The 20,996-nt window shown below is 35.6% G+C and overlaps 1 long non-coding RNA gene and 1 pseudogene across 1 annotated transcript in view; one reads left to right on the top strand and one right to left on the bottom strand.

Moving 5' to 3' along the window:
• Window positions 1-20,996, top strand: part of LOC143200023 (uncharacterized) — a 207,424-nt gene that overhangs the window by 84,589 nt on the left and 101,839 nt on the right. The window lies entirely within an intron of this gene.
• LOC143189359 (uncharacterized) lies at window positions 933-1,042 on the bottom strand (annotated as a pseudogene).

The raw sequence follows: 20,996 nt of genomic DNA on the forward strand, positions 1-20,996 counted from the left end.
CTCTTAGATCAATCTGTGTAGATCAAAACATGATAAGATATTTTTCAGAAATGATTTGTTTGAAGAGGGGAACTGAGACCATCCTTGGGAAGAAGCCTCATCGAGAGATCAAAGGTCATAAACGTATTTTGCCAAGAAGGTATTCTATTTATAATTCCATCTCTGAAACTAATGGCAAGACCCTTTATATATTCTTCCCATCCCATATTGGGACAGTCTTGGCTTGAGCCTCAAAGGGCCTACATACTTTCGCAACAGGAGCTCCCGTCGAGAAATCAAGAAAGTAATTTCCGTTTCGCGAAATAAACTGTGTGTGAACTGTGCTGTGCTTTGGATTAAGTTAAGTCTTTTTATACAAGAGGACTCTGCAGAAATGAAGCACTGGCAGCTATAAACAAACTTACTCAACATCAACGCTCTATAAATGTTCAAGACGGTGGTTTTATGGGCACTCCAATGAAAGTTGGCAAGGGATTTAACTAGGCTAATACCAGTCAGGCAACTGTTCCTTATATATTAGGTATGTGGGAGCCAGCTGAGCCGTGAGTCAAATATAATTCCCAGGAATTTATGCTCAGACTTATTATTAACATGATTACCATTGATGGTTAAAACATTCATTCAGAGGCAATTAAACTCAGACTTATCAGGAGAGAACCTCATCTTGTGATCCTGATGACTATGAAAGAGAACAATGTCATCTGCAAAGAAACGTATTTTATTTTGCCTTGGTATAAAATATTTGATGGAGTGGAATACAATTAAAAACCGAATTGGGCTGATGCTGGAGCCTTGAGGTATACCGTTTAGCTGCCGACAAGATGACGATAGCACACCCTTTACTCTGGCTTTAAAAGATCGGTCTCTTAAAAAGGATGAGATAAAGCGGTACATATTCCTGAATATTATCTATTCTTGTAATGAAATGGTATGTTGAATTCAGACATAAAAAGTATAATAGACTCTTTTAAATTGATCTTCACCACGGAAATCTTTCGCAAAAGGCGAAAGAATTATTCGCTCTGACGAGAATCCAGAGTTAGATATATATTTAGATTTAAGCTATTTTAAAGACAAATTTTAGGTTAGCCAGTAATGACTAGTAACAATGTAATAAAAAATATAATAATATTTAATCATTATCACGTACATTTTTTAAACTATTAATAATTTATTTGTAATTATTTTCCAGAATACTTTTTTTATTGAATGTAAATTAGAGTTAAGTTTGTCAAAGGCAGATGCTAAAACCATTAGATTTACATTAAGGCATATTGTATTATCCATTCGGTAATATATTTGGCATAATATATTGGAAACGATTAGTAACGATTCCAATTTAGAGCATCCGTCTAAGGTTCATCGGTATCGGGCGGGATCAGAGGGGAGCAAGAAAAAACCGATAACAATAAAAACTTTTTCGAATCCTCCTTTAAGGGGCCATTAGCGCAAGACGCGAGGATGCGTCTAATGGTCGTTCGCCGAGCCGTCTTATACCGGAACCCACCCTCCCTATCCGCCTCCCCCCTCGGCTCGATCTGAACACGTGTTACATCCAGTTTCCATCAAGACGCAGAGGGGGCGGCATGGGAAGAGCGCGGGCGGCGTTTTCTTGAGCAGGAGATGAAACGTATGGGGGCGGGGGTCGTGGGGGAAGGGGGTTGGAGAAGCGCGGTAGGTTGGTTGGTTGGTATTGCGAGCGGCAGAGGTGGCGGCAGTCGGCGGCCGGGTATTCCGAAATGAAAATAACTTTCAGAAAACGGTTTGCGCCCTTTTAAATCAGGACGGAATGGCTTTTCGGGGAGAACGTGAATAGCAGATGCGTCTTGGGCGCGCGATGCCTCCGGAATTTCACTTAGGGAAATATCCGGGAAGATGCGAAATACGAATTATTTAGATTAAGTTTCGTTGGGGGCGGGGGGGCGGTCTAGGGTGGATGGAGTGAGGTTTGTAGTCGTTGTCGTGCCGTGGGGGGAGCCGGGTCCGGATTCCGGGCGAAACGAGCAAAGATGATAAACATCGCTGTATAATTAGGCCGTTAAATATTCAATTAAGGTTCTTTAAATGTTGACTTTGATTTAAAATTCCGGCCATAAAAATTGCTGTTGGTTCTGAAATATTCATTATCAAAGCTATTTTCATCATCTTATAATATGATTTTTTTTTATCATTCCATTTATACTTAAAAGAAATGTACATGTCTATATCAAGCCTATTAAATAATTTTTAATGATTTAATGTGAATAAAGACGAGAATTTGAAGGCATTTCTCGATGAAACCGTCGATGGGGATCACCATCGACCACAATGAATGCGATAGCCGAGGACTGCCAGAAAAAGGACTTAAGTACGAGCAAAAACACAACAATGTTATTCTTCAGCATGATGACTCTCGACCATATGTTGCAAAACCAACATCATGTAACACAAAAACAAAACACATTAGAACCAAAATAAAACAACTATACTAGTGATCTAACTAAACAACTTGATCTAAAATCAAAGAGGTTGATTTATAAGACAATTATAAAGCAAATTTGGACCTATGGCAACGCAGCATCTCAAATTCTACTTAACCGATATAAATTACTCTACTTGTATACTTATCATTAATTGTCTTGTATGATTTTATTAATTAATAAATGTATAAATCAAGTATTTCTAAGTCACTATAACATTAATAAAATTAAAATGGCAACAAGCTATTTAAATATTTTTTCTCATGATGAGATGATACATAGCTCATTATAACATAATTTTTATTAGATCGTCAATCCTTGATTCGATTAAGGTAGTGGAACGATACAATATCTTTAAATACGGTGGGTGATGTGAAACTTCCCTTTAACTCAATAGTTTCGGACAATTTGGAGAACGAGTTTTGTATTGGAAAATAATTGACCCTAATTGTTTCATTTGGTTTTAGTATTTCAGAATAGGATCAACTAACTCTTCCTCCAGCCGTGTTATTCTCGGTCAAGTTGTCAAAACTTTCGCTTCTTTAAGATGGTGCGTGTTAAAGAGATGAAATATTACAACTAGACTAAAATTCGTCACTTTCGAACGATTATCTTGCTACTGTATGGCTATGATACTTATATAGCAGTGTTAGAGTCTGAAAATACAAAGTTTCTCAAACTTTTCAAACGAGGTCTTTCAAACGAGAAGCTTAAGGCAAATTTTATATGTTTATCTAATCTTGTCTAACATTGCCCGAGAGTTAAACGGTTTCCACTGATCTCCAACTGTGGCGAGATTGACTAAAGAATATTTATAGTCCTGCGGCATGAACAGCAGCATATTGGTTAAATACACTCTCCTCCAGTTCCGTCTACGGATTGATGAAGCTGATAATGATGAAACCACATACAGTATAATAGCGATCACCTTTATATTATTGATTTACTCTTTGTGCCAATTTCCGATAACAACTTCATTACTGGTTTGTCATTTAGAGAGAGGTGACACATTGACAATGGTTGGATGGGATGATTTAAATTAATTTAACTTTTATATTATTTTTCAGTTATAACAGAAATATTTCTTATTTAATCGAGATAATTAGCAGGAAGTAATATGAATATACGTATGTAAAATGTGAACTATTTGATAAATGATTTACTTTAATAGCACTAATTAGTAAACTGCCGTCGGATAAAAGGTAATTTTTTCAATAGTTTTAAAATATAACTTTAAAATTATGTTGCAGATATTCGAACAGATTAGCCACTGTTAGAAGATAAATGTTAGAAATAATACGAAATTTACGACATCACGTCGATGGTAATCTGTAATTCTTGATGTAAATTATATAAAGGTTAAGTTACACTAAACCTTTTTTGTTCTGACCTAAAACCGGCGGTGGAATTCTTGACGCATATCTGGTCGCAGAGACTTGTGACCTGTGGCTCGCTACTGCTACTGTATTAAATTTGGAGATATGACACCCACCAACCGGACCCTTATTGGGCATGAGGACCCGGCGAAAAAAACAGATAGCCAAACCAACTATAGATTCGCGGACTTGAGTTTACACAATGAATGAATGACTGGATGCTGTCGCATGGGGACAAAAGTTATGACTGCAGCGACGGATGAAGTCGTCTCCTGTCCGAGCTCCAAGCATATCCACCAACTCGCGAAGAAGCGCGTTTTCAGAAAAACTTGAGCTGAGTTATCTGTCGAAGGATTGAGATATAAAGTGCATGATTTGTGGACTGCCAGTTTCCCTGTAAATTTGATTATTTCTGACAAACCATGGAGCGTTTAAGATTCTCCTGAGGAGTTCATTTTGGGAAACTTGAAGGTATTTCACCTGGTTGGGTGTAACAAACTTGAAGTAGACATTAGATCCGTAGAAGAGTGCGGACACAATTAACATCTTGTAAAATAAGCATTTGATGGAAATGAGAAGTCTGCTAGAAGGGCAGATTAGAGAAGATAGCAGGTTTGCTATCCCCGAAGTTAACTTTCAGGATGCTCATGTGTCGATCTTAAGTTGCGAGACGCGCAGTGCGTAACGCTTCTTACGGAAAATGATGTCCTGGGTTTTCGGGGGGTTGATTTGCAATCTCCTGAATTTGAACCATTTGGCTGCATGATCGAGCTGTTTCGGTAAATGTTCTTGAATGGTAACCTCGAGCCTGGAGGCCGTGAAGTAAGCAGTGTCATCTGCGTAAAACGCGACGTCATTGTGCTCTTTTCTCGACAGATCTGAAATAAAGGGATTATATAAGGCTGGAGCCAGCGGGGAACCTTGATATACGCCAGCGTCAATTTGTTTTCGACTGGTCGAAGTGTTTTTTTGGATCTGTAAATATTTGTCCGATAGATAGAACTTGATGAGAGCGAGAAGGCTAAATTAGATCATTCGTAACGTCTAAGTTGACAATATAGTGGTAATTTTGACTGCATTCTGATCATTGAGCAACACCTCTAATTCTTTATCGCTGAATTTCTTCAACTGTTTGTTTTAAGACTTGAAAAACTTAATAACAAACTAAAACACTAAAACATAATGATCTTTACAATTTCTAGAGCTCTAATTTCGACATATCACACATGCTCATTACTTACTTATTTTGTAAAATTAATTCCAACAACTAAAATTGTGAGAACAATACTTAAATAGGCAGTGATATAAATTCTTGAACTGTATCATCGCCGATAATGGCGTATTCCTGAAGGGTTTTATCGTTCGTAAGCTCGACCGAAGTTCAAGTCGTCGGGCGTTTCGTCCAAAGCCAAATGAACTGTTAATCCGCTTTAAAGTCGTCGCTTCGAGGGGCTCCACGAAAATAATAAATTCGCAGCTTTATTTAAGCCCTGGAAACGTGACGCGAACCTCGGCCATAACGCGCCCCGCCCGAAATCTGGGCCCGCTCTGTGCCAGGCCAGATTTGCATATTTGAATATCAATTTTATCACTTATCTCCATTTCGGAAAGCGTCGTAATTTTCGGATTATGACCGAGATACAATGAGGCAAAAATGGCATATAAATTAGGAATCTTGGTTCGTCGTCTTTGCACCTACGAGCTCCGAGGGTAAAACGAAACTTTGGTATGTTGGATACTTACTGAATAATCATTAAAATAGCATACACTCAACACTATTATCATCTTCTATATAAAAATTAATGTTGGTTAGTTTCTCATCGATACGTGTCAATTCGATAATATTAAATATACTGATCCAAAACGATGTCTATTCGAGAAGGTGCAAAATACCTATATAAACAACTATTAAACATCTTAATCTCTACATAAAATAGTTATTCAATTACATACAGTTAATCACGAAAGCTCAAAATTGCATTTTTGACATTCATTACGTTTGTTTAGCGTTGGGAACTATCGACTGAAAACAGTCAAAACAGTCGATAGTCAAAAAACTAGCGAATGAAAATAGTGATTCGTGATGTCAGAGAAAGATGTACGAATTCTTTCCTGTATAAATTGCGAGAGACGAAAGGACGGAATAAGGATAATTGCAGGAAGAAAGATTGAAGGAAGGGATAATTGCTTGGAGCAATTAATTTTATATATGCATATATTTTCGAAAGCTGGAATAAGTGAGACGGAGATGCATATATTCCTTCACGTACTAACGTTAAATAAGAGGAAAAAAATAATTATTGAAAACTATTATTAACATGCAATCAATAATTTCATTTTAAATGAAGTAGAATTACTTTTATATTTGAGTATTTTGTGAATCTGTAAAAAGGAATGGAATATTTCTATGGAATGAATAATACCCCACAAATGTTTTATCATATTTTAATATGTTAATTAGTATTTTCAAATAATGTACTACAATAAATATAGACATACAATAGAACTTAACAAAAAATTAAAACCAAAGATGTAATAACCATAAATTCTAAATAAAAATTATACCTAATCATAAAAAAACTAATTCATGACATAATTAAAAATGATTGCACAGTAATTATTAGAGCTTTTTAAATAAAGTAAATGCTTTATTTATTATTGAAGAGAAATATTTTTTAACAAAAATCGAGATATTAATCGAAATATTACCTATTATGGCCATAAAAAGTCTAAAGTATTTTACTATTTATTATTCACAATTTTAATCTTTTTATCTTATCACATCAACAATTTAAAAATATCGTTCCAATATGCTACTATATTAATAAGCAATATATTGTTACAAGCAAACTACCAAAAAAATTATAAAATTATATATATTACATATAAATCTATTTAAGCATAAATTGGGTAAATTTTTGTCAAGGGCGCGGCTACGACCACAGAGCCAGAACGTTAAAAATCAGCCGAATGAATCTAGTAGAACCAAAAATAGTAACTAAAAGTGCGACTGTCGGTACGACTGAAGTAGTCGGTAGTCAATTTCAGTCGATAGTTCCCAACACTACTATAGACTATAGAAATATAAACAAAACTCGTTATTGATAAAAAAAGTAACTGAATATAACCACTGTCAGAATTCATGCAAACATAAACGCCATTCACACAAGGAGTGCCTAAATGCCTATTCCTATTAGTGAGTTCATTCTCTGCAACTAACGTATCTTACCCATTATTCTCTTGGGGGACTGTCTGAATAGTACTCGATGCACGCTAGACAAAAATATTCAGCCTCTTCGTATTTGAAGGAAGCAGAATTTTCTTCATGTTCTTCCTATTCTTCTTGTTGACTGATTTATTAATTGTCTTAAGAGAGTGTAAATTATGAAATTTTAAGGATAAGGAAACGAGGATGCTCATTTTTATGAACACCCTCGTGTCTGACAGATTCTCTCCATCTAATTACAGGCCCATCAGCCTCATCAGTGCTATTTCGACGCTTGCCGAGAGGGCAATACTCTAAGCCCTCAACTCTTTCACAAAAGAAAACAACATCATTCCTAATGAACAATTCGGCTTTCGCGCTCACAACTTCTGAACCTTATCAAAACCTTCGACAAGGTCTGGCACGACGGTTTGATCGCAAAATGCGTGCGGGTAGGCCTGCCAGAAGACCTAATCGCTCTCATCAAGTCCTATCTATCGGACAGATCTTTCCAGGTTAAGATAAGTAAAATAATTTATAGTCGAAAACCAATCGATGCTGGCATATCTCAAGTACTCATTATTTCAGATCTGCTTCGCGTTTTACGCCGATGACACGGCTTTGTTCACGGCGGCCAGGTTCGAAGTTACAATTCAAGAACGTTTACAGAAGCAGCTCGTTCATGCGGCCAAGTGGTTCAAATTCTGGATTTTTAGTTTGCAAATCAACCTCCTAAAAACCCAGGCCATCATTTTCTATAAGAAACGTTACACACTGCGTACCTAGATCTCCACTTCGACCGACGGTTCATTTGGCATTCCCAAATCCAGGAAGCAATCCAGAAAGGTTCGGGGATAGCAAACCTACTATCCTCTCTGATCTGCCCTAGCAGACTTCCAATCTCCATCAAATGCTTATTTTACAAGATGTTAATTCCACTTCAAAATTATTAAATATTCAAAATTTAATTGTACTTAATTCAAAAGTCTGTTTTAAGTTTCTTACACCCAGCTAGGTGAAACGGCTTCAAGTTTTCCAAAATAAGCTCCCCAAGAGAATCTTAAACGCTCCATGGTTTGTGAGAAATAATCAAATTCATAAGGACACTGACACTCCAGGAATCAACCTCTTCATATCTCAATCATCCCTCAAACAACAACTCAGCTCAAGTTATTCTGGTTTCTGGTTCTCAAGTTCTTCTGGCGATCTGGCCGACATGCTGGGAGCTTAGCACCGCGTCACCGTTAACCTCCCCCCTTTTCTAGGCTGAAACGGCCTAAATCATAGCTATTGCCCCCCTATTACTATCATAGTATTATCATATATTACTATCCAGTCGTGTGTTAACTTAATTTTGTGAATCAATAGAATCGCCGGGTCCTTGTGCCTAATAACGGCTGCCCGATCAGCGGGTACAACTGTGAGGCGGTTTCGGTTTAGTGTATTGGTAAACCGAGAGGCAGTCCCACATAACTTGCTACTCCAGGGCAAGTCTCCGAGACCAGGTATGTGTCATGCATTCCACCGCCTGGTTTTAGACCAGAACAAAAAAAATCTGACGAATTTAAGTACGGGATATAAAAATATATACAGTATGAGTATAGTATAAAAATGATCAAAAGAAAAAACGACTTGAAGATGTATTTCTGCAAAATAAGCGGGGAAAAACGATAGATTTATAAGAGTGAATATTCCATAATCCGAGTCTGTAAGTTCAATCATTTTTATATTTGAGCGTATATAGACTGATAAACAATTCAGTGAGGATTTCCAATAAATAATTTACCAAATATTACCATCTATCGTCATTTTTACTGTGCCAGATGACTGTTTTCCAGCGGATCCTTTAAATATTGATGACACTTTCGTTGGCCCGATCGACCTCCACCCCCTTCCCACCCACCAAAACTGGATCGGTGCCCTTTATGGGCCATTTCGGAACGGAATTCATCCGACGATCGATCGAATCGATAGGGCAGACATCAAAATATTCAAAACGTGTTTTATACGCAGTTGCTGGTTCGGTTTTGTACAGGGAATGGCGCTAATATTGTCCCGATAGGTCATAAAAGCCTTTGCCGTCGATATTTACGGGTCATTCAGTCCAATAAATTGGAAAATTATCAACAGGATCAGGCGTATTTGGTGGCCTGTTTATTTTCGTTAATATTTCGTCATTTTTTTTTCGCCCGTTATCGAACGTTAAAATGAAATTATGGTTTTGGAGCTTCGGTTATGGGGTTTCAACGAATTGAAAAATACGGCGTGTCATAGCGTAATAGAAATATGGCTATTTGGGGACTAACTAGCAACGATTTTTGCAGAAAAATTAAATTTATTGTCTATTACCAGCATGAAAATGCCACGAATATCATCAAGACCCTATAATAACAGATAATTTAATATATAAAGAACAGATAAGTAAGTTTGGTTTTCATAAAAAGTTTACTTGGTATTTACAATTTTTTTTCTTCACGATTATATTGGGTAAATGATGACCGCGATTCGCTATGCAACTTTCGTCTCTTTTTAAGTCATTTTTCATGCCATCCAGCAACACCTGAAAATGTATTTCTTCAATTTCGCGACGAATATGTCTTTGAGATGTTGAATCGTTTGGGACTTATTCACATGAACTTTTGATTTAACAAACCCCATAAGAAAAAATCTGTTGGTGTTAAATTCGGAGATCTGGCTGGCCATACTTAATCGTCATTTCGCGAAATTAGTCTTCCTGGAAAAACGTTATTCAATAACTGAATTGTTGAACGAGATGTGTGTGCGGTGACCCCATCTTGTTGAAACCAGATGTCCTCTAGTCCTTTCTTCCATTTCAGGCACACGAAAATTTCGATTCATGTCTTGGTACCGTTCAGCATTAACAGTAAATGCAATACCTTGGTCATTTTCAAAAAAAATAGGATCGAGTTATGTTTTCAGCATATATATTACACCATACATCTATTTTTTGTGGATTCAGTGATGTTTCATGAATTAATTGAGGATTATGTGTTCCCCAAAACTGACTGTTCTGTTCATTGACGTGGCCATTGAGAAGAAAATGGCCCTCATCGCTCATTATCAATTTAGACGAAAAATTTTCAATTTCATCAGACAGCTTTAAGCAGTATTGTATTACTGACTCAATTCGTTAATCAGGATCTCTCGGTAGCAGTTTTTGGACTAATTTAATTTTGTACGGGAACATTTTCAAATCGTTTTCAAAATTCGCCCTAAACTGCGTCCAAAATATGTAACTGGGAACCACGTCTCCGAATTGATGTTTCTGGAGACTCTGTAACACTATCGTGCCCTAGAGCCAAATTTTCAGCATTATGAGACATCCGTTCTCTTCCAGAATGAGGCCTGTCCACTGTCGTAATGTACTGTCGAAAATTCGCATGTAAACGATAAATTGTGGTTTTGTGAGACATTGGACGATTACGATATTTTTGGCGCGATTTCCGCTGAGTGGCAATAATGGAACGATTATGTTCAATAATAAAATGATGAAACATGGCTCCATCATTTCACTCCGAAGTCCAATCGCAGTCATCCGGGTGGACTGCACACGATGAACTCGCTCCAAAGCGCGGGAAAACGCAACAGTGGGCTAGCAAGATTATGGCGTCTGTCTTTTGGGATGCGCATGGAATAATTTTCATTGATTGTCTTGTAAAAGGAAGGACCATTAACAGCAACTATTACATAGCATTATCGTAAAACAACCGCATTTGAAGGAAAATAATGTGCTGCTTCACCAAGACAATGCACTGTGTCACAAGTCAGTGAAAACGATGGCCAAAATCCATGAACTGGGCCTAGAATTGCTTCCTCATCCACCGTATTTTCCAGATCTGGCCTTCAGCGACTATTTTCTATTCACAGATCTCAAAAGAATGCTCACTGGGAAGAAATTTTCGCCGAATGAAGAGGTGATCGCCGAAACTGTGGCCTATTTTGAAACAAGGGGCAAATGGTATTACGAAAATGGTATCGAAAGGTTGGAGGGCGGCTATAATAAGGGTATCACCCTTGAAGGGTGATACGTTGAATAAAAGAAACTAATTTTCCCAAAAAAATGTGTTTTACTGTGGTAGGCCAGGGACTTTTCAATTGACTTTTTAATATATATTATATATGTTCTTGCATCTAAGATTCAATTATTTGTTTCGTCGCTTGAAATGACTTCGGCATAATCGTTAATTGCAAATCAATGGATAAAATCCTTAGAAAATCATTATGATCTGATTATAGCGATGAAACATACGTATAGCTGAATTCTGTCACAGTTTTTGATATAATTTAATGAGAGAGCTAAAAAAAATCTGATGATAAAGAGAAAGTGAGAAGAAAAGAATTAGTAACAATTAAAACGAACCCGTAGGTAAAAGCTAATAATGGATATGATAAACTGCGAACTATGAAATTAGGAAATTGCAAAGGTGTTCCGGTTATATATTCATATTATTTTATTAACCATTTTGTGGGTGACTTCATATTATTTCACTACCCAACAATAAAAATGAATAAAAATTCGTATGTATTTTTGTCACCTCTTTTAAAATTCGCCATAAAATATACCAATTACCTTTAGTCATAGAAATACTTGTTTTTCGATATTGACAGACCTGTTAACTGCGATCTATCTATTTAAAGATATTAAGAGGATGTATTCTAAATCTTGCTCTAAAGTCTAAATCTGTCCTGTAATCAAGTCCAATAGTAGTTTTTTTAAATTAATTACATCTTACATTAATATCCTTAGTACAATCTTAATTTATTACTACTGTTATATTAGAACATTGCTTGCAACTTGCATTAATACACAGGGGAGTACGGAATCAATACAGAAGTATATATATATATATATATATATATATATATATATATATATATATATATATATATCCTAAATTATAATAAAACTAAACTACTTAACCCAAAGTTAAAAATACACTAAACATACACTATACAAGTTTATCTGGAAGAACCATCCAATATTGTTTTGTACAATGAACCATATCTACCATATATATATATATATATATATATATATATATATATATATATATATAATACACTGGTTGACAAATGGTAGAATCTTGACCAAGTTTTTCATAGATTGGAAATAAATAGCTTAGTTATTCACTTGATTAGTGTTTCTGAAAGTGATTCAATAAAATTTTATGAATATTGGTTTATGATTTAATGCTGACAATTACCAAGACAGGGCAATGAAAGAGGAAGCAGCTATAGGTCTGTATATAATTAATATACTTTAATTGTAGGGAATGGTATTATAGAATGTGAAAGCTTTGTGATCATGTGTGTTATTCTTCAGAATATGCATGAACGTTTGCTTAAAATACATGAGGAGAGAAATAATACTAACCGTTTTGCAGATATGGAAAATGCATTAAGGAGAATGCAGTGATTAAATATATTAAATATTAAATGTAGCAAATTATCAAGAAAGGTGTATACAGGTAGTAACAGGACAGGTAACAAGTAGTAACTAGTAAGGAGAAATGTAATAGTAATATCATAATGACTTTACAAGGAAACATTGCATGGAAGGTAACAAGAACTAAGCGTATAACATTATAATGCTTTTTAATGAAAGTAAAATACATTACTCAGATATACAATTGTTATTTTGGTGGATTAGGCCTTTGGGGGATACCCTACATAAAAAAGGGCCCCTAGAACTCTACCTATACTAGTGTAGAAAAAATTTCAATGTATATATAAAAAACAACTCTAACCTATAAATTATTGTAGTTGTATAATTTATTGTAGTTTTTCGTTCTTCGATAATATATGCATTAGATATACTATAATGTTAAACTAAATTATAATACATAACATTTTTGTTTCATTATTTTATTTAGATTAGAAGTGTCATTATTTATTTCGATTTTTTTATATTAGATCCAAAATGTACTAAAACTCAGAGTTGCTGCGGCAACATTGCGACATTTTAACAACTCTTATGCGTCACTGCTGTTTTGAATAGACTATATGTGTAGTAAAGGCAACTGTACTACTGTAAGTTAAATAAAAAGTAAGTTTTAATCTACACACTTCACTTTTATTTTACTCATATTTAGCTAAATGGCAAATATAATGGGGTGCACTTACATATTCTTTCGAGGTACTTAGCACTAACGGAAAATTATACTCTTTATGGGTTCTAGAGGAATATCACGCAGTGTCAATTGATTAGATATAATTAATATTTACCATTTAAATTGAAATGACTCAATTTACGTTGTTCTTCAGTATTATGAAATTTAGAGCTCCCTATCTACATTAGAAACAGACAGAAAACAACAAAAGAAAGAATGTCTGGTGTTCCAAAATCGGAAATCGAATTTTTCGTCAGCCGGCCGAACCGAACGGACTTGAATTATAACGGCGTCCTCTTTTTATTAAAACAGCAACACGATCTAGTCACGGTTCGGTCGTAAGGACGTGGAAATGGTCCCGTACGGATCTCCGGAAATGAGATTCAATAAGTTAGAGATTCGGGTAATACTTCTCGTCCCCGTTGGAACTACGTGCAAACTGCCCCACGTTCATCCTCCTGCTGTTCGAACATTAAAAGTCCGATTCGGGAACATTTCGCTTCGGACATGATAACTGTTATAATAAAATAGAAATCCGAAAATAGCTTTAAATTAAATAAATGTATATTTTTTTGATATTTTAGAGATCATTTCTCTTTTTCCCCAACTAGGGTCTTTGGATTTGTCCAACTACTTAACGAGGCTCCGAACCACGGTCCTCGACATTAAGCGCCATATTGGCAAGTGGTCAAATTTAGAGACCATCCCAGAACCCATCCGGTCTTATCCAAACCGGGTACTGGCGTGACTGGGTGATTATATTTGTCGGAATTTACACTCTTACCATATGGTCAAATCCAATTAGAAACAATCACAAACATAAACCTTGACCGTTACACCAACCAAGCCACCTTATATTAATTATTTATAGAAAAAAGAATTAGTAAAAAGTTGTCATAATTGGCAATTCTGCCATAAATTAAATTCAAAGCCAAGCAACTGTATTGATTAGCAAGAAGATACTCTCAACTTGACCTAACACCAAAGAGATTGGTTTATCAGTCAATCATAAAGCCAATTTGAACTGGGGTCCAAATATGGGGTTACACTAAAACATCAAACCAACCAGTAATTAATAAGCATTGAAAATTAATCGTAGAACTTTGTTGTGGGTGCGTTGGATTCTACAATTAATTAGCAATGCTTATCGCTACGTAACCAACGAAGAGCTGTACAATGGCCTCGAAATCAAATTGATAATAGTTTACCTAGGTGATTGAGAGAGATGCCATGAAATGCAATCATCATGTTGACGTACAAATTCAGTGTCTGTAAGAGACTCAATCATGTTGTCGAATGTCTTAAGGTTGCTCGAATAATTATGTTCAAAAAACTGACAAACCGGCAGAATCAGTTGGATCTTTTTGATGTTAGAAACTGATGTTCAAAATTATTATACCACTTATAGAAATACCAGATTTTCAGTTTGGATTTCGAAATTACCATTCGACAATCGACTAAGTTGACAGAGCGGTTGTTGAAAAGACATTCGAAGAAAACAAACCTGCAATATTACTGGACGTCTCACAAGTTTTTGACCGGGTATTTGGGAATAATCTACAAAATTAGCAAATTGCTGCCATGGAATTACTATCAGGGGTATTCTCAACACTTAACCCTATTTCAGCTGTAGTTCCCCAGGGTAATGTCTTGGAACTAATTCTGTATCTTCTCTACACTGCTGATATCCCAAGAATAAAACAAACGGGAATATTTGCCGACGACACAGATATCATAGCAATCTCTCTGTCTATGGCTGTAGAAAAAGTACAAGTAGCACTCAAGAAGATCTACAAATATACTAGAAACTGGAAAATACACCTTAATAGCTCCAAATATATTCCTGTTAATTTTGCGTTGCGGCGAAATGTCAAAAACCTAATTATATCAAGTGATATGCCCTATTCCTCAAGCAAAATTAGTTAAATACCTCGGCATCCATCCCTTTGATAGACTAAATTGGAAACATCACGTCTGATAAAAAGCAGAGCAGATTAGGCTCAAAGTCAAGCAACGGTACTGATTAGTCGGAAGATATTTCCACCTTGATCTAAAATCAACGAGTTTGGTTTATCAGTTTATCAAAGCCAGTTTGGCCCTATGGGGTGCAGATATTGGGCTGCAATAAAACGTTAAACCCACCAGTAATTCAACGCAGCCAAACAAAATCTAGTAATAAGTACCAATGCTTATCGCTACGTAACCAACGAAGAGCTACACGATGACCTCGAAATCAAATGGATATATGAAGTGATCCAAGATTTTGCCTAAAACATGAAATAAGAATGTCAAATCACACACGTAGCTGTGCAGCTTGAAGCAGTGCAATGATACATCACGCAGGAAATTAGAAGATTGAGGTGAATCAAACCACAGAAATGTGTATATTATGTTGTTCTAAACTTTAGCTTAAGTAGATTAGTTTTATTTTAATTTGGGAAATACACATTGATGTATTAATACCGTACTCGCCTTGCTTGTGAATTAATGAAAATACAACAGAACAATAATAATTATTCAATTTGTAAAATAAGATTGTGAAAACTGAGAGCGTAAGATTATAGAAGGGTATGACCAATATTGTCGAGATTAAGTATGTTGCTTATTTTCTATATGAAATAGATTCCGCTAAAAAGTTATAAAATTTTAAATCATACGCTTAATTTAGCGAGAAAGAAATGTCAGAAAAGCCTTGAATATATCAGAAATCACAACGGCGTATTTGTTTTACGAATATATTGTTAATGGACCTGTTAAATATATATTGAATTAGCTTTTAGTTATCTTATATCATCAATGGTTTTCATGAAACAAAGCATGACTAAGTGAAAGTACTTTTTATGGGATATAAACACGAAAATTACAACAGGCAAGTGACAATATAAATAATTGGACACAAGCTTGGAAAATAAAAATTAACGAAAGTAATTATGTGCATGTGCAGTTCACCTAAAATCAGACCGTACAAGCACCTATAACATTAAATAATACTATCATTCCGCATATCAACAACGCTAAATATCTCGGAATGAATCTTGATGCAAAACTTCGCTGGAAAGAATGTATAAAGAAGAAAAGAAAAGAACTGGAATTGAAATATAGGAAAATGTAGTGGATAATTGGAAAAATATCACAATTATCAGTACATAATAAATTGCTATTATATAAGCAAATACTGAAACCTATAGGGACATACGGAGTTCAATTATGGGGATGTTCTGCAAAGAGTAACATAAACAAAATACACATTTTGTAGAACAAAGTCCTGAGAGGTATTGTGTGCGCACCCAAATACTATAGGACTGATTACCTACATCGAGACATTCAGATATCCACAGTAAGTCAATAAATCAAGACAATTGCAAGGGGCATGAGGAAAGACTCCATGCTCATGATAATGTTCAAGTATTGCGGCTTTTGGATACCACAGGACCTAGACTCAAAATAATCAAACCATCTGATCTTGTGTAGTGTTGTGTAGTGAGGTGCATATAGTAAAAAATACAGCAGTGGCATGTATAAACATTATTTCACCAGAGACTGAGATAGGGCCGATGGGTTCTGCTAGTTATATACCTATAATTAAAGTTATGATAAAGACAAATTATAGGTTAGTCGGAAACGACTGGTAGCAATATAGTAATTAAATAATAAAAAAAGGGATATAAATATTCCTATAAGTCGTCTTAATCGCAATCTATTTCTTCGATTTCTATCCTACAAGAACTCCATCCTCAACGTCGATTAATATAAATAAGGAAAGTTTTCAATAAAACATCAGCGGGCAGAAATCGGAGAAAGTTTTCGCATAACCGTAAATCCAAAAGTGAAAGATGTATCGGGATGAAGCAATAAAGAAGGGTTATGGGGAGCAGTCCGTGGCCCCTCTGCCCGACTAAATTTAGATATTATGGTCGTACACGGCAACCGCCCGCGCTTCGATAAATTGCCGGCTTTATATTTTTAAAAAGTTCGAGCGGGGAGAGAGTTAGGGTAACGGCGCCACTAAGAAAACTTTACACCCATTGTTTAAAGACGTGGAGTTGGCTGGAAGCGAACAAACACGGCCCGAATGTTCCACCTTACTTAACTTTATCGCTGATATCCTTAAACGCGATCTCAAATCTTCGACCGGCAGTTTTATTCTACTTTATTAAATTGCCTCCGAATCGTTATGGTATGTACTGGGCTAGTGATTTTCCTCCGCTAACAATAAGAACTACATCGAACCTGATTGTTTTCATTAGAAAATTGCTTTATACAATTCAATACCTATATATTACAATTAGGTAACGATAGAAATTATCGGGGGTTGGATACTTTTATTCCTTCATTTTGATTAAAACTACATATGTTTTCTCATTCCTTAGAGAAACGTATATGTCATTAATGTAACAATTTGTATACATATAAACATATAAACATAATATAAATGAAAATATTCAATATTTATTTATAACTTCAAGGAATTGTCCTTTTTGTTTATTTTTAATCGTTAGCTCAAATATTGGAACGATAGGCAAATGTAACACCAAATAACAGGTCCCGGCCTACCACAGTAAAACACATTTTTTGGCAAAATTAGTTTTTTTATGCAACATAATTCCCTTCAAGAGTGACACACTGATTATAGCGACGCTCCAACTTTTCGATACCATTTTTGTAGTACGATTTGTCCTTTGCATCGAAATAGGCCTCAGTTTCGGCGATCCCCTCTTCGTTCGACGAAATTTCCTTCCCAGCGAGTATTTTTTGAGATTGGAGAACAGAAAATTGTCGCTGGGGGCAGATCTGGAGAATAACGTGGATGAGGAAGCAACTCGGAAGCCCAATTTATGGATTTTTGCCATCGTTTTCACTGACTTGTGACATGGTGTATGGTCTTGGTGCAGCAACACTTGAGCACTGAGTCACTGAGCACTACGGACTGAAACGATGGAGCCATGTTTCATCCATTGTCACATATCGACGCAAACACTTGGATTTGTTAAGCTTGATCATCTTTAAATACTCCTCGGAATCATCAACTCGTCGTTATTTTTGGTCAAAAGTGCGCTCAAGCGGCACCCACTTTGCACATAGCTTTCTCACACCCAGATATTCGTGAATGATATGACGCACACGTTCAGTTGATATCTTTAGAGAGTCTGCTATTTCATTCAATTTCAATCATTCATTCAAAATAATTTTGGGGATCTTTTAAATGTTTTCGTCGGTAGCAACCTCTTTTGGGCGTCCACTGCGTTCACCGTCATAGGTGCTCATTTCACCAAGTTTAAACTTTTGCTTTAACTGTATTTTTTCTCTTCAAAAACAATGTTTTATCAACACACGAAATTCCTTTTTATCCATTTTTCTCACAATAACAAAAGTTGCTTCACTCAAAATGGTATAATTCACAAACTAATAATCCGACAGCTGTCAAATGTATACACGCATCTTTTGACGATTAGAGCTAACTAAAAAACATATGGATTTAATTCTAATAGCGCCATCTATGTGTCAGGCTGGGGTCTTTTCAATTGATTTGTTATATTAATTAGCAATATGGCCATAGCGATAACATTTTTCATGTGTTAATAATGTTTTTTATTTATTTAATACATTTTTACTAGTCATTGCTGACTAACCTTGAATTTGTCTTTATATTAACTTAAATCTAGGTATATATCTGGAGGACCAATCGACCCTATCTTAGTCTGTGTTGTAATAAAGTGTATTTATTAACATTACTGTTTTTCTATTAAATGCACTTTACTACACTACACTAGACAAGATCAAATGATTTGATTCTTTAGAGTCTGACTCCTGTTATGGTGTTATCCAAGAGTTGTATTACTTCGATATTGACATGACCATGGAGTCTCCTTGCAATTCCCTTTATTTCCTGCCTGATAGTCGGTATCTGAAGGTTTAGATGTAAGTAATCAATCCTGTGATATCTCAGTCCTGTGTATTTGTTTAGTTTTCGCGGAACATTCCAATAATTGTATTTCGTATGCCCATATAGGTTTCAATATTCGCTTATATAATAGCAATTTATTATGTACTGATAGATATGATATTTTTTTATTATGTACTGATCATTTTGTAGATTAATCCCAAATGGCATACCCGGTCAAAAGCTTGTGAGACGTCCAGAAATATTGCAGGGTTGTAGTTCTTTTATTCGAATGCCCTTTCAACAACCGCTGTTATACTGTGTACTTTATCGATTGTCAAGTGGTGATTTCGAAATCCAAACTGGAAATCTGGTATTTCAATAAACGGTTTAGTATGTCCTAACAACAGTTTCTCAAATAATTTTAATATTATATATTGAGGTAACATAGCAGCGAAATAAGCCCGTAAGATCCAACTTGTTCTGCTGGTTTGTCAGAATCGTGTGGGTGTGTCATATATAATCATAATTATTCGAGCAATCTTAAGACATTCCGAAACATGCTTCAGTCTAAATTAGCAATTTGATTGAAGCAATTATTTTTTAGAATTAAGATTGTTGTCAATTTCTATGACAACTTCCATTAGATAAATCAGATTTAGAGATATATCGTGCTGATAAGCGTTATTTATATATATGGTAGATTCTATTCAGCTTTTCCATCGTTGCGTCGCAACCTACTTCTTTCTGAAATTCTTCTTCATCTGTTTCGTATGTAACAATTGGACTGCTTTTGTTGGCTTGGTGGTTTATCGTTGTTTTGTCCTTGCCCTCAGAGCTTTGTTTATTTAGTTGTAGCTAGCATTTATTTGTTTTTGCATATTGGTTAATGCAATTTCAAGACGATCCCGCGCCGAGTTTTCGTTCATCCACGCATTGTAGAGTGCCTGTTCGTTCTGGGTTCTAATTGTGTTCTCTACATTCAAAACTGCAATATGTGACACGCCTGTTGTCGATGTTTCTATTTTATCTGCTTTTTGTGCAGTGTTCTTCTCCATATTTTTTATATATTGTTGAAGTAATACTGTTATTTATAAGTTTCAAATTTTCCTACGCCGCATTTGTGGTCCAAATGTTGAGTTTTCAACCCTTAACGTTTTATGGCATTTTGCATTTATTTTCTACGGTACTGACCTTTTTTTCCGATCGCACTTTCACTTTTTCACCAGTAAGTCAATTTCACTGACCGTCTCTCCTAACACGTCTTTACTCTGTGAAGGTCAAACATCGACTAATGCTTCTTATAATAATGAAGATTGTCTAAAAAAAGGAATTGCCGTAGCTCTTTTAATTAAAAAAAATCGAAGAAGGCATTGAAATAAATACACTATTTTTGAAATAAGTTGGGGGATTATGTCACATGCGACCTTATTCCTTATTTGATAGCCAAACTTTTTATTAGACTACGATGAGGTCGAGTAAAACTGCAAAATGCGGAAAATAAATTATTGGCGACTTTTTCGAACAATGTAGCGTAAAGTTTTCCCGACGAAATTAACTCGGACGTTCATGAATATTTAAAGGCATCGTTTGATTATTTCAAAACTACTTCTTGCCTATCCCCTTTCCTGTATCTGGGCCTGTAACGATCGGCCGGGGTCCCGTTTGTTTGCCTGTAAATTACGGAATTTGCATCGAAAGCGTCGGGAAACTTCGACAAGAAGAAACTTTTAAACTCGCTAAAGTTATCGAATTAAGCCAAACAGAGGCACGGGGATTGCCGAAATAGCGGCGAGGGAGGGGATGCACTGTCTTATAATAAATATCAAATAATCAATCAACTTAAAGATATAGCATCTACCATTCTTCGGAACAATATTTATATTAGAACAATACGCAAATGTAACGTCAACAGGTCAATTGAAAAGTCCCCGGCTTACTACA

The sequence above is a fragment of the Rhynchophorus ferrugineus genome, unplaced genomic scaffold, assembly GCF_030347505.1.
Source record: "Rhynchophorus ferrugineus isolate W39M unplaced genomic scaffold, kcgeb_rfMv2 rfM1, whole genome shotgun sequence".
NCBI classification, from domain to species: domain Eukaryota; kingdom Metazoa; phylum Arthropoda; class Insecta; order Coleoptera; family Curculionidae; genus Rhynchophorus; species Rhynchophorus ferrugineus.